Source organism: Hyaena hyaena, unplaced genomic scaffold, assembly GCF_003009895.1.
Source record: "Hyaena hyaena isolate Hyena2069 unplaced genomic scaffold, ASM300989v1 scaffold_676, whole genome shotgun sequence".
Classification (NCBI taxonomy): Eukaryota; Metazoa; Chordata; class Mammalia; order Carnivora; family Hyaenidae; genus Hyaena; species Hyaena hyaena.
Window position 1 is genome coordinate 984,012 of NW_024081310.1, and position 6,088 is coordinate 990,099.

Below are 6,088 nucleotides of genomic sequence, written 5' to 3' on the forward strand. Positions count from 1 at the left end.
GATTGGAGCCGGGACTTGCACTCCAGCCGATCGACTCCAAATGGAACAACTGTCATTGTAACTGGAAACGGTTTGGAAGCACAAAGAACACTAAGAACGAGAGCCAACATGCGCATGAGCGGGAATCATGAACCAGAACAGGAGTCGGCCAAGTTCAAATCTGTAACAGCTCCCAGGTGGAATCAAGAGAGTGTGCTGCTGCAGACCCCTGCCTCATGGTGTGCTCCAGAGTCCTGCATCCCCTGGGGTTTGTGAGAAAGGCAGAATCTGCATTTTAACAAGAACCCAGGGGGTCCCGAGGCACAGCAAAGTGCTGGTCTAATTTGCTTGGCGGGGAGCCTGGCATCACCCCCACGTGGGGACATGGGGATGTGGGGAGTGACTCTGAGGCCACACAGGCTCTCAGCATCCAGGGTTCCTTGCAGGGGCTGTGAGCTGCGGGGAGCAGCGTCTCTGGCCTGAGCCCCCACCAGAGTGTCCCCATGCTCAAGCTGCGGGACCCAGGGGGTCAGGTGCCATCCAGCGTTTGTTCAGAGGGGGGTGCCCTCCGCCCCCACTGCCCTTATGCGTCTCTCCCTGCCCCTGCCCAGCCTCGTCTCCTCCATGAAGCCTCCCCAGCTGTCCTCGCCCCAGGCAGAGCGGGTAGAGCCCACCTCTGGGCTTCCAGCCTCTCCTACAAGGATCTCAAGAGCACCTGCCCCTTGTAGGTGGCATTTAGGTGCTCACACTTCTCCCCCGCTGGAAGGAGAACTCCTCAAGACGAAGGCTCATCTTTTTTATTAAGGCATATGTGACACATGACATTATGTAAGTTTCAGGTGCACCAGGAAGGGCTTCTGTTAACCAACTTAAGCCTGACACAGAAGAGGCCCTCAGCTAATATGTGCTGGATGAATGCCTCATATGCTCAGGGTGAATGAATGAATGAATGAATGAATGAATGTCTTAAGCAAAGGAGTAAATCTCTAAGTGAAACTTTTAAGGACCACATAGGAGACAAATTGAGGGGTCTATGGGGGGCAGAGGGATCTTGGCTCCCACTTGGCCTCTTCAGGATCATCCATGTCTTATCCCAGGGCCATGCCACCTCCCAGGGCGAGCCCTCATAAACCAGGCAAGAGTTTGGGGGTTCTCCAGGGGAATTACTGGGGGGAAGAGCTCCCTATCCCCACTCCCCACTCTCCACAGCATCATTAATCATGGGAATGCTGTAGCCAGTCACCCCGGGGCACTACCATGGAATGAGGGAGAAGGGGACCTTGGGACAGCCAGCACCCCCCACCCCCACCCCCCCTGGCCAGGGATGGCACCCATTTCTTGGGAGCCATCAGAGCCTTGCTCTTGTTTGAGCTGCTCAGACCTCCTTAACACACGGAGTTGGGGATGGGTGAGATGAAAGGGAGTAGAAAAATGGGATCAGCCCTGTGTATGTGTGTAAACACACATATACACATACACACATAGGTATACACACATGTATGCACACATACAAACACACATATACACGCACACATACACACACATACATACACATATTTAAATTCCTGTCTGTTACTGATTTACTCAAAAATAAACATTTAAAAAATTTTTTAAAAAGATGGAGATGTCTTTGACTTAAAAAAAAAAAATCTCTGTCTGCTCTCTCTCCCTCCCTCTCTAAAACTTAAAAAAAGGAAAAAAGATTTCCAAAAGTTGATCTGAGACCTATGATTTGAATTTTACTATCGAGTCCTACATAGGACCGGGTAGGGGCTGGGGTCAGGCTGCCCTTATTCCTATAATGGCTGCTTTTCATTTTTCTGTTTCCTGTGATCTCTTATAAGAAATCTTCTGGGTAAAATGCTGCCACCTAGAAAATGAACAAGTTTTAATTCTCCAGCAAGGGTGAGAAGAAGATGAGAACTGTGAGTCACGAAGCCAGTCTGGAGGGACCATCTGCTCAAAGTCCTTCTGGGAGGGACGGGGCTTTTCTAAGGCAGCTGAAACCGATACCTCAACTCAGAGAGGTGCAGTAAGTCACTCCGGGTCACACAGCAAACAGGAGGCAGAGCCCAAGCCTCAAAGCTAGGGCACTTTTCCTAATTAAAGTTTCTAGAACTTTCCCCAAATGCCTCCAATGGCAGAGGAGAGTGAACCTAGACTTTCAGGGACCTGGTGCTCAGACCTGAAGGGAACTGAGTATCTTTGTACTTTGGTGTTTCATCTGAAAATTTTATAAAAGATAATTCACATTATGTTTCATATTACATTGTTCTTGTACAAAAAAAAAAAGATGTTTTCTCCCTGCAAAATATCTCTGAGGACAGCAGATGATCTGGGATGTCGCTCTGTGTTTACGCTGCACTCCAAGTTCTGCCTTGCAGAGCTTCGTGGCCCCCCGGGACCTGGGTGGAGGAGCCCACACTCACCCCTCAAACCTCCATTATCTGTAAACGTAGGCTCTCTGGGGCCCTAGAGAATGTTTCCAGGGCTACAGAGCCCTGAACTCTTCCATTTATCATGTCCTGGGAGATGGTATTCACGGGATTCACCTAGGCGCTGAGCTCCGCTCAGTCTAATTGAGGCCGTGGGTCTGCCCTCCCTTCCAGAAAAGGCCAGGGGCCTCGGTTACCTGCTCCCACTGCACCCTGTCCTCTTCTTTCCCAGAAGCACTTGCCATAGTTCGTGACTAGACATTGGCTTCTGTGATGAAAGCAGTAGAGAGGACAGCACTATCCTAGGTGGGGGAGCCTGAGGAAGTGACGAGGGTCACCCGCACAGTTACCCAGAGATACAAGTTTCGTTAACCCCATTTCATAGAGGAGCAGACTGCAGCTGAGAGCGAGAGAGGCTGTATTTGTCCTCTGATGCTGTGTAACAAATCGCCCCAGAACTTTGCTGAAAATAATGAACATCTACTATCTCCTTATTATTCCTGGGGTCAGGCATCGGGGCAGGGCTGGGTCCTCTGGCTTGGGGTCTCCCCACAAGGCTTCAGTCCACCTGTGGTTTCACCTGAAGGCTTGATGGGAGGCCAGTCGGCCTCCAGGCTCACGCATGGCCGCTGACAGAGGAAGTTCCCTCCGGGCTATGTGACAGGGGCCCTCAGCTCTTTGCTGGCTGTCAGTTGAGGGTCTCCATCAGCTCCTTGCCCCGCGGACCCCTCCACAGGGCAGCTCACCAGGTGGCAAACGATGGAGAGCGGGGAGCAAGCAAGACTCAAGCTGGTCTTGATCTCAGAGGTGACACTCGGTCACTTTTGTTGTCATCTTCCTCACAAGCCCGTCACTAAGTCCAGCCCAGGATCAAGGGGAGAGGGTCACACCAGAGGCAGGGTGCTGGGGGCCGTTAGAGGCTGCCTGTCACAGAGGTCACCCACCCTGCCCCAGGCCTCATAATGAGGGCAACTTTGGGAGCTGGGCTCTCTGCCCCACCTCAGGATGGTGAGGACAGGGCTTGGGACCAGCAGCGCTCATTGAGCCCGGGCCCCCAACCCAGCACTGGCTTCAGCTTTCTGTAAACCACACCCAGGGCTCTCTCCTCCCTTGGAAGCCAGAGAGTGGAGGCTGCCGGGATACAACACTTGCTCTCTGAGCTGGAGAAATGTCGGCTCTCAACCCCCAGGCGTGGGGGGCCCCGCAGATGGGCAGTCGGCTGGAAAGCTGGACCATCTAGGCCTCTTCTGGGGCTGTGGGTCATGTTTACTCTGAAAAGTGAGCAGAGACGTGGTGTAACCTCGCCTTATACAATGATTTCCCTCCCAGATTTCCTTGTGTCACGTCTGGAAAGCCTGGGCAGCCTGTGGAGACTGGCACCAGGGAGCCCTCTCTGAGGGCACAAGAAACACCACATTCTGGTTTGTTTTCCCTGCACTAAAGTTCACTCTTGCTGTGTGTCCCCTGCCCTGCAGCCGGTGGAAAATTGAATCTTGAACATTTTTTTTAATGTTTTATGTATTTCTGAGAGAGAGAGAGAGGCAGTGTGAGTGGGGGAGGGTCAGAGAGAGAGGGAGACACAGAATTCGAAGCAGGCTCCAGGCTCTGAGCTGTCAGCACAGAGCCCGACACGGGGCTCGAACCCACAAACCATGAGATCATGACCTGAGCCGAAGTCGGACACTTAACCGACTGAGCCACCCAGGTGCCCCAGAATCTCGAACGTTGGCGGGGCGCCCTCCCCAACCTCTGTCCAGCCCCATGGGGCGGGTTGTGTGGTCCTGGGTCACCGCAGAGGAACCGGCGGTGACTTCCCCGGGAGAATGGAAGCTGAGCGAGGACAGCAATTTTTGTCAGTTTCGCTCCCAGATGTGCATAGTCCGTGCCCGTCACACACTGGCCCGTAGGATGTGGGGTAAATCTGTGCCTGGTGTTGAATGAAGGGCCTCGGGTCCTGTGGCTGCACCCCTTGACCTAACATACGCAGCGCCTTGGAAGGAGGGACAGAAGGGATCCCAGCCAGCCAGGTCAGGGTCCTGTGTTCCCTTAGGCGATGTGAGAATGAGGAGTGCCCCTGCTCTGGGACACCTGCTTCCACCCCTTCCCAGCTTCCAGAATGTTCTCCCTATTCAGCCAGACCTGCCTCTCTGTTCTCCAGTCTTCCAACTTCCACGGTTTTTCCTGGAAGTATCTTTTCCCAAGAATAAAAGCCTCTTTCTCAATCCTGCTCTTGGAGGTTTACAGGCTGCCAGGACAAACCCACGCTTGTAATGATCGTGTCATACCAACCCCGCCAGGTCGCAGCCACGAGGGATGAGCACCCCAGAAGGACAGGCACAGTGTGGTGGACATTCAGAGGAATTCATGCCCAGCCCAGCAGTCTGGGAGGCCTTCACACAGGGCCTGGGAAACGGGCATCCAGGAGGAGCGAAGGCTGAGAGGTGAGAAAGCACGGGGAAGGTTCTGGGCTCTGGAAGCCATCCTCTTAAGCTCATGTGTTGAGGAAGTGGCTAAGTCGGGGAGCACGGGGAGGGGTGAGGTGTGCCGGGGCCGCACTGTACACAGTGAAGCGGGGGCCAGCCTGGAGCGCTCTCTGGACCTGACCGGCCTGACAAAGGTCAAACTGGGAGTCAAATGGGGCCACAGAGCCCAGCCCCAAATGTCGGGGGTGTCCAGCACCCAGGAGCCCAGTTCCTTTGCTGGAGGCCAAGACCTATTCTCTGAACCCGTGGCCTGTGGCCTGTGGGCAGCCATCTCCTGAGCCCACCCCCTCCCCCCAAGACAGCTGGCCCCCAAGCAGGACAGTGAGGGAAGAGGAGAGCCCGTTTCAGACCAAGCGTGTCTACACCGAGCCGCGGGGCAAGCGATAAAAGGACTGCTCACATTTCCAACTCAGACCCAGCCTGAAAACCAGCTGGCCTGTTTTATCTCTTCCAAGCAGCCCTTAGAGAGCTCAGAAAGAAGGCTGATCACTTAGGAGTGAAGAGATCAAATTTTTCCTCCGGCTCCTTTCAGCTGTGGTTAAGCAAAGAGTCCATTACACGGGTATTGAGATGCTGGGTAAGATTTTTTGGTTTAAAAGGCTCACTACTAAAAATATTTCGTAAAGATCTGTTTGTTTGTTTGTTTGTTTGTTTTTCAGACTGCTCAGATTGTCCAACTCTCCCAGGAAGTGAGGAATCAGAGGCCCAGAGAGGGCCTGGAAGTCACCTAAGGCCTCGCAGCAGCGAATGGCAGTCTAGAGCCAGTCTGAGGCTCGGTCTAGGGCTGGAGCTCCAGCCCGATGCTCCTTTCATAGGTGGATGCTAGCTTGGTTTGGACCTGCTGTGGCCTGGAGAGGGGCGGAAAGTGGGCCAAGGACTCCTAGAAGCCTCAGCTCACTCAGGATCCTCCTCCTTGAGGCCCTAAATGCCTCAGATGTTGAGCTTGACCAACTAATCCTGAGATAGGGACCTAGACAATGCCCATGGGCCCTTCCCTCCCTTCCGCAGCAAACACTCCTCACCTGCTCCCCATGGAAGACACCTGGCTCCGTCATTCCTGCACTGAGTGAAGCCTAACACAGCTTGGAGCGAGCACTGGATGAGGAGTCAAAAATCTGGGGGATCCAGCCTAGCTGGGCCACTTTGTAGCTGAGCAATACTGGGCACTTCTCTTACCTCTCTGACTCCCTT